The sequence below is a fragment of the Podarcis filfolensis genome (genome assembly GCF_964270895.1).
Source record: "Podarcis filfolensis genome assembly, chromosome: 9".
Lineage (NCBI taxonomy): Eukaryota > Metazoa > Chordata > Lepidosauria > Squamata > Lacertidae > Podarcis > Podarcis filfolensis.
In genome coordinates this window covers 74,490,183-74,502,181 of record NC_139610.1, presented here as the reverse complement: position 1 = coordinate 74,502,181, position 11,999 = coordinate 74,490,183, and positions in this window count along the sequence as shown.

The window sequence follows — 11,999 nt, the reverse complement described above, 5'->3', positions numbered from 1 at the left end:
TTTTGATTGATGGGGTCTATGTGGAGAGGGTAACAACGTTCAGATTTTTGGGCATTGAATTACAAGAGGATCTGTCCTGGTGTGTCAACACAAGGGGGCTTGTGAAGAAGGCGCAGCAGAGACTGTACTTTTTGAGAATTCTAAGGAAAAACCATCTTCCGCAGAAACTGCTGCTTGCCTTCTATCACTGTGCCATTGAGAGCGTGCTCACTTATGGCTTATGTGTGTGGTACGGAAGCTGTACTACCCAGGACAGGATGGGGTTGTGCAGAGTTGTTAAGGCAGCAGAGAGCATTGTTGGCTGCCCACTCTCCACCTTAGAGCAGATTTATGCCACAAGGTGCCATAGGAAGGCACTGGACATAGTAAAAGATCCATCGCATCCTGGTCACTGTCTCTTCGAGCTCCTGCCGTCGGGACGGAGATACAGGACGATGAAGACAAGAACGAGCCGTCTTAAGAACAGCTTCTTCTCCAGAGCGATCTCAGCCCTGAATGGGAAGCCTGGACTTTGAAAGTCATCTAATCTTCCTTGCTGTACTATACTGTATTGTTTTAATTAGTGTTTTTATGGAGCAGTCAAGTAATTTCGTTGTCCCTGAGAGGGGGCAATGACAATAAAGTTATTATTATTATTATTATTATTATTATTATTACTTTGCCGTTTTCAATTATGCTTTGTGAGAGCTAATAAAATAGAGGTGCCCAAACTCTTTTTTGGATGAATTCTGGGTTGCATTTCACATAGAGCTAAGTAGGACATAATGTCAGTGCAGGAATTTCTCCTTGTTCGATGCAATTTTCAGCCCCTTTCCCTGCAATCTGTTCTGAAGTTTTCCCACAACCTGGAGAGCAGTTTTGGTGATGGCATTGTGGTGGGGCAAGGTTCCCTTGTGCCAGCTAAAATCTTGCAGAAGCACAAACATTGTGAATTACAGTGTGATTGGGGAAGACTGCATTTCTAGTGGGGAGATGTGAAAATCACAACTATCTGCTTTTCTTCTTGCTTCCTTCATTCTGCCACTCTGTTGGGTGATGTCAGAGACCAGGCTGTGGAATTTCTCTGATGAGGAATGGTGGGAGCCTCTGCCTCCACCTTCCGATGCTCCTGACCAGGATCTGAACCTGCCCAGGAGCAGTGGAGCAGTATAGATTTAGAGCAGTGGTTTGCAGAAGGGCATAGTTCTGAAGACAAAAGTTGAGAATAATTGGGGTGAACAACAAGGTGAAGAAGAACTGGAAGAGAGAGAGAGCTAACAAACTCTCTCTCTCTCTCTCTCTCTCTCTCTCTCTCTCTCTCTCTCTCTCAAAAGTGTTGAGCCTATCAGTCCAAGGTCACGTAGAGCTGATAAGGTGGCTACACAAAAAGCAGGTTGCCAGGTCAGGTTGCTAGACATGGAATTGACTAGGGGGGAAGTGGGTGGAAACCTAAATTGGGAACACCTTCATTCCAAGAATGGCTGCTTTGTTCTTTTGCTGTGATCATTAAAGACTCTTTAAATGCTAAGTGACTCTTTTTGCTTTTGTCCTGCAAATCTATGGCTAAAGAGGAGGAGGAAGCTGAATCTCCGCAGCCTGACAGGTTATGAGTTTCATTGAATATATTTATATTTATTGCGTACACAATATGAATCCCAAAGTAAACTACAGAAATTGAAGTCTGTTTAAATTAAACATGGGTTCTGAGCCCAGGATATCAATTGTTTTTTATAAAAGTCTGCCATAATTCCATCTAATCCTGGGGATTTCTTACTTTTAAATGATTTATCTACTTTCTCTATTTCTTCCAAAGAAATTTTCTCCTTCAGTCTTAATCTATCACTTTCTTCAATTTTAAACCCTAAACTTTCCCTACTAATATTTTTATTTTCTTCTTTATATAAAGATTGATAGAATTCTGCAGATTTTCTCCTTATTTCTCTAGAGCTTTGTGTAAGTATTTTCCTTCTGGTCTTAATGGCCTTCACCCTCTGTTTAATCCCTTCTTTAAATAGTTTGCCAGTCTCTTATATGATCCTATTGAGGTTCTCTGAAAATCATTTTTGATCATATTATCTCTCTTCCACACTGCAACTATATCCAGCTCATCCAATTCCTGTTTTAACTTTCTTAACTGCTCCTGTCTGCTCCTTAGAAATTGAACCTGTTGCTGTTGCAAAATTTCAATCTCTTAAATTTTTTCCTGTCTCCACGAGTATCAATCCTTCTTAATCACAATCTCTTTCAGTATACAATGTCCTCTTATAACAGCTTTGAATGTGTCCTATACTACTGGGATCTCGGCCAAACCATTGTTCTCTTTAAAATACCAACCAATTTGTTTTCTGATATATTCCCTGTCAATCTCTTTTGCCATTATTAGGTTATTGTACCGCCATCTCCTGCTTTTTCCATCCTCTTCCAGTCCCAGCTCCACAAATAGTGGAGCATGGTCTGAAATCCATATTCCCATAGTCTTTGCCGTTCTAACACTGATTTCATTCCCTTATTTAATTAGCACACAGTCAATATAAGAGAAAGTCTTATGCCTGTTGGAGAAGAAGGTAGGTTTGGTGTTGGGGTTTCCCCTCTCAAAAACATCCTTTAATCCCCATTTAGATAATCTGAAAGTACTGTCGTTCTTTATATTCCAATTAAAGTCTGCTGTAACGATAGCTTCCCCTTCAACGTAAAGCTGCAGTCTATTCAAGGTTTTCTTTATAACTTTTTTTCTGTCTTGTATTAAGGCTGTATATATTAGCTATTGTAAAGATTTTTTGTGACACTTTAATTTTTAAGAATATAAATCTACCATCATTATCTTTTTTCCGGCTCAGAACCTCCAGCCTAAGATTTGCATTACATAGTATAGCGACCCCTCTAGCCTTGCTCGTCACTTTTGATTCTGTTATTAGGCCCCATTGCTGAGAGCATAACAAAGGTCTATTGTTTGCTTTAGCTCTATGTGCCTCCTGAAGGCATACTATATCCACTTTCATTTTCTTTGCCAGTGTCAGTACCCTGTAGCGTTTGGTGTTTGAGGCCAGCCCGTTAACATTTAAAGATAAAACCTTTAAAGATCTATCCATTATCCCGACTACTGTTTATTTTAATGAATCCCTCTGTGTACATATATTATATTTTTAATTCTGGCCCATTCAACCCCCCTCCCCCTTCCCCCCTGAGACTCAGTTAGGAATCTCCAAGATCCCTGTCTCATGGTATCTTGGAGAACCACACTCCTCTCCCTTTGCTCTTGGAAAGTTTATATCAGAATAAAGCAACATATATATATTTACAAAAGCCTATTTTAGATGTCTCTAGTATATACTATTTCTTGCTGTTTCCTTCCTCTCTCGACTTCCGTCTTCTTTTATTCTCTTGTCTCTGCACTGGAGATTCTTGAGATTCTTCACTCGACTCTCCCTGTTGGTCTACCTGTAATTCTTCCGAACTTGAGAGTTCTTGCTCGGTCTGTCCTTGTATTCCAACTCCTAAATGCTTCACCAGGGTTCTTAGCTGAATATTTCCTGTCGTCTTTAAAAACCAGCAGTGTAGCAGGGTAGGCCTAGGTAAAGAGGATTTTATGATTGTAGAGAGCTTGTGCAAACTGCTGCATACGTTTCCTGTCTTGAAGCGTTTCCTGAGAAAAGTCTCACCTTTTGCTGTTTAAACTGCAGGTCTGCTTTCTGCTGGAGTGATTTATAAATTTGATCTCTTAACTTCTCTCTTGTGAATGCCATAATTACATCCCTGGGAAATCCAGAGCCTCCTCGTGATGTGAACACCCGGTACACTCTCTCAATTGCATTCTGCTCAATTTCAATTCCTTGTTCTTTGAGCCATTCTAACATCTCCTTTTCCAGGTCCTTATTCCCAATGTCTTCAGAAATACCAGAGAATTTTAAATTCCTTTGTGCTGTCTGTCATTCATTTGTGAAATTCTTTTTGTCAGAGATTTTATTTTGTTTATGTTTGCACCAGCTACCTCTTTTGCATGTTCTGATATTTTTGTAACTTTTTCTACTGTAGCAGTCATTCTTCTCATCTCTCCTTTCAAGTCTTGCATATCAGTGTGGACATTTGCTTCCGAACACTGAATCATTTCACCCAGCTCCTTCAAAGACTTGGCCATCTTAAGTCTTTCTCAAGTCTTTCCCAAATAAATAGATAAACCACCGTTTTAGCCACTAACTCACCACAATCCAGGACTTGGACCTAAGCCCAGTTTTCGGTGAGTTATCTCAGCTATCAGTTTGCAGAGAGTTATTTGTTTTTCAGGCTTTTAATTAGTAAAGTTCCAAGAGCGAGACGGGTGTGCGTCTACCCACGCTGATGCATGCGCAGTTCTCCCCCCCCCCCCGCCCACTGCCCTTATGACTGCAAGATAGAGTTGGTGCCAGGGGCCCAGATACCCACCAGTCACCTCTATTCCATGTCAGAGACAGAACTAGCCGAGACGAGGGAGTTCTTGCAGAAGAATTTGGCAAGGGGTTTTATTTGGCCACAGTGATCCATGTGACGGTCATCTCCAGGCTTGACTACTGTAATTTGCTCTACGCAGGGCTGCCCTTGAAGCTGACCCAGAAACTCCAGAGGGTGCAGAATGCTGCAGCGAGGCTCCTCACGGGGTCTCTGCCATGGGAGCATATTCACCCAGTGCTTTTCAAGCTGCACTGGCTCCCGGTGGAGTACAGGGTCAGATTTAAGGTGCTGCTTTTGACCTTTAAAGCCCTTCACGGCCTAGGACCCTTCTACCTATGAGACCGCCTCTCCCGTTATGCCCCGCGGAGAGCCTCAAGGTCCATAAATAGCAACACCCTAGTGGTCCCGAGCCCTAAGGAAGTTAGATTGGCTTCAACCAGAGCCAGGGCCTTTTCAACTCTGGCTCCGGCCTGGTGAAAAGCTCTGCCTCATGAGACCAGGGCCCTGCAGGATCTGATTTCTTTCCGCAGGGCCTGTAAGACAGAGTTGTTCCACCTGGCCTTTGGCTTGGAGCCAATTTGATTCCCTCCCTCTCTTTCTTTTTTCCTTTCCTTCTCCTCCTGCGATGAGGTTACATTTTAATATTTTAATGTTTCAATATTTTAATGTTGTATTTTAATTTTGTTTTTAAGTTGTAATCATTCAACTTGTTTTTATTATTGCTTGTAAGCTGCTGTGAGCCTGGCCTTGGCTGGGAAGGGCGGGGTATAAATAAAAATTATTATTATTATTATTATTATTATTATTATTATTATTATTATTATCTGACCAACGAAGGCACCAGGGGGAGCCCCAGTTTTCTTTGTAAGCAAGAGGGACACCCCAGAAAAAAGGCTCGTTGTGGATTATAGGAAGACCAACAAGCTCATGATTCCCAGCGGATATCCCTTGCCACGTATTGGGGCTCTGCTGGAGAGGTTGAGATCAGCGAAAATTTTCACCAAGTTGGACCTGAGGGTGGGCTACAACCTGATACATGTGAGGGAAGGTGGCGAGTGGAAGACGGCCTTTAATACAAAATATGGGACCTTTGAGTACCTACTGATGCTGTTTGGGTTGCAATCGGGCACAGCCATCTTCCAGGCCTTCATCAATCATGTTTTGGCAGACTTGCTAGACAGGAACGTACTATCTTACCTCGATGATCTTTTGATATACTCAGAAAGTCCTGAAGAGCATTTGCGATATGTAAGAGAGGTGTTGCAACGGCTAAGGGTGCATAGACTCTACGCCAAGTTGGAGAAGTGCCAGTTCCATGTGACAGAGGTGGAATTTTGGGGGTATCACGTGTCTCCTGGTGGGGTGCATATGGATCCAATGAAGGTGAGGCGGTGTTGGAGTGGCAGAAGCCTAAGACAAAAAAGGACTTGTAGAGGTTCTTGGGCTTCTCTAACTACTACAGGAAGTTCACGCCTAACTACTCACAACTCACCCCACCTCTCACTGACTGCTTGAGGGGCAAGAAGCTATTCGTCTGGATGGAGGAGGCTCAGTGAGTGTTTGAGAGGCTCAAGGATATGTTTGCCGTGGAGGAGTACCTGCACCACACAGACTGCAAGACAACTGAAACAGAGACAAATCAGGTGGTCACAGTTTTTTGCTCGCTTCATTTTCTGCTTACAATATGTACCGGGTCACCTGAACTAGGCCCAGGAGTATGTCAGAGCATGTGACACTTGCCAACGAGCAAAAACACCTATAGCAGCACCAGCGGGTCTTCTGCAACCGCTTCTGACTTCGCAAGGACCTTGGGAGGCGATCACGATGGATTTTATCACAGACTTGCCATCTTCTCAAAAGCAGACAATGAATTGGGTCATGGTGGACTTGTTCATGAAAATGGCACACTTCTTGCCATGCCCAAAGCTGCCATTGGCACAGGAAATGGCCCAGATGTTTGTAGACCACATGTTCAAACTGCATGGGCTGCTATCGCGAGTGATTTCAGACAGAGGAACACAGTTTACCTCACAGTTTTGGAGGAAGCTGATGCAGCTTTTGGAAGTCAAAATATGTCTGACATCAGTGAGACACCCTCAAACCAACGGAGAGTCAGAGAGGACCAATGCTATATTCCAGCAATACCTTCGTTGCTACATGAACTACCAGCAAGAGGACTGGTGGACAAATTGGGACTAGCAGAATTCGCGTATAACAAAGCGGTACACGTGTCTACCCAACAAACACTGTTTCTGGACAACTATGGACGACATCCGAGGGCGTTACCAGAACCAGAGGACACCTTGTTGGTGCTGGCAGCAGAACAGTTCATAGGGGAGATGCAGGCGTTTCATGAACTACTGAGAGAAAAGCTGGACGCAGCTAAAAACGCATATAAGAGGAATGCTGATGAACGTAGACAGCAGGGAAAAGAGATCAAGGTGGGGGACAAGGTGTGGTTGTTGGCCAAGGACTTACCAACAAAGGGGAGGTGCAAGAAGTTAGAGGCAAGGCAGTTGGGACCATTTGAAGTGGTAGAACAGGTAAACCCTGTAGCGTTCAAATTGAGATTGCATGCCTCGATGAAGATACACCCTGTATTTCACAGGGCTCTCCTGTCACCATCCGTTCCTGCACATCCCTACCAGGAACCTTAACAGACACCTCCTCCCCCAGTCATGGTGAAGGATCAGGAGGAGTTTGAGATCCAACAGATTTTAGATTCGAGACTGTGTAGAAGACAGTTACAGTATTTCGTGTCATGGAAAGGTTATGGACCTGAAGAAAACTCCTGGGTAAAGGTAAAGGTAAAGGGACCCCTGACCATTAGGTCCAGTCGTGACCGACTCTGGGGTTGCGGCGCTCATCTCGCTTTATTGGCCGAGGGAGCCGGCGTACAGCTTCCGGGTCATGTGGCCAGCATGACAAAGCCGCTTCTGGCGAACCAGAGCAGCCCACGGAAATGCAGTTTACCTTCCCACCGGAGCGGTACCTATTTATCTACTTGCACTTTGACGTGCTTTCGAACTCCTAGGTTGGCAGGAGCAGGGACCGAGCAACGGGAGCTCACCCCGTCGCCGGGATTCGAACCGCCGACCTTCTGATCGGCAAGTCCTAGCTCTGTGGTTTAACCCACAGCACCACCCGCGTCCCAAAACTCCTGGGTAGGAAGCCAGAATTTACACGCCCCAGACCTGCAGTGGCAGTTCCACCTTAGGTTCCCCCACAAGCCCACAAGGTTCCACAAGGAGGAAGAGGACGACCTTAGTGAAGAAGAAGCTGAGGAGAGTGGCACATGGTAGGCACCAGAGCAGAAAGAGCCCTCCGAGACAGGCAACGAAGCCGAGGAGGAGGAAGGGGGGCTTAGAGGAAGGGGTTATGTCAGCTTCGTTCCGGAGCTGACAGAGGCTGAGAATGAGAACAGACAAAGAGAGATAAGGACACTGGAATGTGAGCTAGAATGCAAGAGGGAGGAGGGGCAGCCTAGCGCATGGCTTCAGAGAACAGAGAGCAGGCAGCAGATAGCAATGGTAATCTGATCCCTGAGCATAGTGACCAAGGAAGGGGGAGCCAGAGCACAGATACACAAAATACCAATCTTAGCTCAGAAACAGATGGAGAGAGGCCAGGAATAGCCAGAGCCGACCCCTAGAGGTAGAGGCCCCAATAAAATATTTTAGGGGGCCGCCTCACCCAAGTTTATGGGCATTGCCATTCAAATGATGTGTGTACACTGTCTTGTGATCAGTTATGCAGGGGGGAGCTTACCTGCTCCACCCCCAAAACTTTATTCAATTTGACACCCCTGCTGCCATGAGTGCCATGAAAGCAGCAGCACATGACTGGTATCGGCCCCAATCTTGCCCCCTGCCAAGTTCTGAAGAAATTGTCAGGGAGAGGCAAACGGGGAAAGATTTAAGGGGAGAAACCAGCACTTATAGAGAGCCGAAAGAGATCATTAGCAGTCTGTCGTCTGACAGCGAGCCAGAGGCAGGGAGGGAGGAGGATGAGCCTGGAAACAGTCATTCTGTAAACAGAGGAAGTCAGGGGCGTGATTTCCACAGACAACTGTGTCGGAAGGGTCGGACGTGATTTGAAACACTGGAGATGTACTTTTGAACTTTGTCAATAAATCAAATAGATTGGAACTGGCCGTGAGCCCGGAGTTTTATCTATGCCGGCTTGACAGCATAAAGCCTCTGACAGCTTGCCGCATCTCAAATTGCTGCTGGAAAGCTGGTGGAATAAGGAATAAGCCTCAGAATGGAAAAGGAGGTGTTGGAGCTGAAAAAGCGAAATGTGGCTCTGGAACAAAGATCGGCCGACCTGCAGAGCCGTCTGGAGGAAGCCAGGGCTGCTCAGAGAGGAAACCCAGGTGGGCTATCGGCAGATGGGGGCAAGCCAGTGTAGGTTGAACGGTTCCATGGGGATCCGGAAAGTTACTTGGATTTCAAGACCGAGATGCGATATTTTTTAGAGCTTGAATCAGCCAAGTTTGGGAACGATGCCCAGAGAGTTGCTCACATCATTAGACACCTGGCAGGAGGGGCTAGAAGCTGGATCAGGCCGTTAATAGCCTTGGGGAATGAAGCCCTCAGAAATGAGGCCAAATTTTGGCAAGCTATGGACTTTATCTATGCAGATCAAAGTTTAATTGACAAAATGCATGAGGAGCTGCTGGCTTTGAAACAAGGCAAATCCATGGTACGCAGTTACTGGTCCGAATTTGCTATGCTCGTGCAGAAACTGGGTTGGGATTTAGAGACTGAACCTGTACAAGCGTTGTTTAAAAATGGACTTAACCCAGAAATTAAGGACGAGCTTGCAAGGGGGCCACGACCTAAAAATATGGATGAATTAAGAAAGGCTGCTCTTGGGGTGGGTTTGAGACAGGAAGCCAGATGGCGGGAAAGGAAGCAAGGCAGAGAGCGGAGTTTCCATGGTGACCACATTTTTGAGATGCCTGCAGCTGCCTCAGAACGTCAACAAGAGCAGGAGCCTATGGAGATAGGCACAGCCCGTGCGCAGGAGAGTTTTAAAGGCCAACGTTCGGGCGGGAAGGAGAAAAAAGACTGGCAAGCGGCAAAAAGATGTTTTGTGTGTCAGAAGACTGGGGACTTTGCCAGAGTGTGTCCAGAGCGTCGTAACTGGCAGGGAATGGTGGGGGCCACCCAGCAGGCAGAGACAGAGGAGCCCCAGCCTTCGGGAAATGAATAAGCCTGGCTGGTGGTGAACCGGGGCAACAGCCAGGCGGGAGCAACACAGAAAGTCCTCGGCTTGGGCACCCCAAAGCAAGCATAATGTTGAAGGTGGTCCTAGAACTCCCAAATGGACAGACGGTGGAGGAGTTGGCGCTCGTTGATTCTGGTGCTTCTGCATCCATTTTTAGCAAGGAGTTTGCTGCACAGCACCAACTGAACCTGAGACCTTTGGATTTTCCGCTGCAAGTGATCACAATTGATGGAAGAGAACTGCTGGGAGGTGAAGTGACGCATCGAACACCTCCAATGCGAATGCGTGTGGCTACCCACTCAGAGGTCATCGCCTTTCACGTGGCCACACTGGCGGGTCCGCCTATCATATTGGGCATGAGCTGGTTGGCGTTGCACGATCCGGTGGTTTCCTGGCACCAACGGTCCCTGACGTTCGGTTCGACGCACTCCATGGAGAACTGCCTGGCTCAAGGGCAACCTCGGCAAAGTGAGGGCAGGAGGGCAGCAGCATGCAGAGCGGAGACGAGCAGAATTCCATCGTGTTACGGGGATCTACAGGAGGTGTTCAGCGAGAAAGAGGCGGATGCGTTGCCACCACATCGACCATATGACTGTCAGATCAACCTGGTCCCGGGGGCCATGTTGCCGGTGGGGAAAACCTATTCCATGTCGGAGGGAGAGCTCAAGGACCTAAAGGAGTTTATTGAGAAAAACCTAAGAAGGGGGTTCATCCGGGAGTCCAAGGCGGCAGGGGGGAGCTCAGTGTTCTTCGTGAACAAGAATTCGACTAAAGAACGGAGACTTGTGGTGGACTTTAGAACCCTGAACAGCCTGACGGAACCGGTGGCTTTCCCAATGCTGAGGATCGATGACGTTTTGGCACGGGTGCGGAAGGGGAAGATTTTCACCAAACTGGACCTCCGGGGGGCTTACAACCTCATCCGAGTATGAGAGGGGGATGAGTGGAAGACCACCATGTTTACCCCGATGGGGGCGTTTGAGTATTTAGTCATTCCCTTCGGTTTACAGTGCAGAAGTCCTTGTTTCCAAGCCTTCATGCACCACGTACTAGGACCTTTGCTCTACAAGAACTGTGTTTGCTTTTTGGACGACTTGCTTGTGTACTCAGAAGACGAACAACAGCACGTGAAGGACGTACGTCAGGTACTGAGCAAACTCAAGGAGCACCGCTTGTGGGTCAAGCTGGAGAAATGTCAGTTCCACACAAAGGAAGTCAAATTCCTGGGGTACCGACTGTCGGACGAGGGGTTGGCCATGGATCCGGAGAAAGTGAAAGCAGTGGTGGAATGGGAGAGTCCCAAAACCAGGAAAGATGTTCAGCGTTTCCTGGGTTTCAGCAATTTCTACAGGAAATTCATAAAAATTTTCGCAAAATTAACGGCGCCCATAACGGACTGTCTCAGTGTCAAGAAGAGGTTTCAGTGGACGCAGGCGGCCCAAGAGGGGTTTGAGAAGCTTAAGAGGGCTTTCGCTTCGGAGGAGCAACTGATCCACGTTGACCCTGCTCAACCACTACTGGTGGAGACAGATGCGTCGGATCGGGCGATAAGGGCGGTACTGCTGCAGCCAGATCGAAAGGGGGAGTGGTGGTTGTGTGCTTTTTTTGCGGAAACTGAACAAATCGGAGCAGAACTACACTATCTATGATAAGGAATTGCTTTTGATCATGGCTGCTTTCTTACCACAAAAAAATTGGAGTACTGGCATACGGCACGGGTGCGGTGCCAGAGACAGATAAGATGGGCAGAGTTCTTTGCCAACTTCAACTTCAAGATCCAATATGTGCCGGGAGAGCAGAATGCAAGGGCGGATGCACTCTCCCGGAAACCCGAGTATATGATGGGGGAAGGTCCTCTGGTGGCAAGACTGATGTTCCCTGAGAGCAAATGGATGTGCGGGGGGACGTTAGTCAAGGACAACGAACTGATGCAACTGCTCAGAGACGATGTCTTTGCCAGACAAAAAATGGGGGAGTTAAGAGAAAAAGGGGGTGCCGAGGGGGTTTTTGAAGTGAAAGGGGGGCTACTGTACCATAAAGGGGCCTTGTATGTTCCAGGAGAAAACCTTCGGGGCAGAATTCTCAAGCAACTCCACAACAGCTGCACGGCAGGGCACCTTGGACAGCATAAGACCATGCTACTGGTCACACGGGAATTTTGGTGGCCAAGGGTGAGAGAGGATGTAAAGGAATATGTGTGAGGGTGCGACACATGCCAGAGGGCCAAAGGGGAACTGTTGCCCACACCAGGGAAGCCATGGGAGGTGGTAGGGGTGGATTTTATCACTGATCTGGCCAGATGTAAGGGTAAGACCGCGGTCATGGTGGTGGTGGATCTCCTGACCAAAATGTGCCATTTCGTG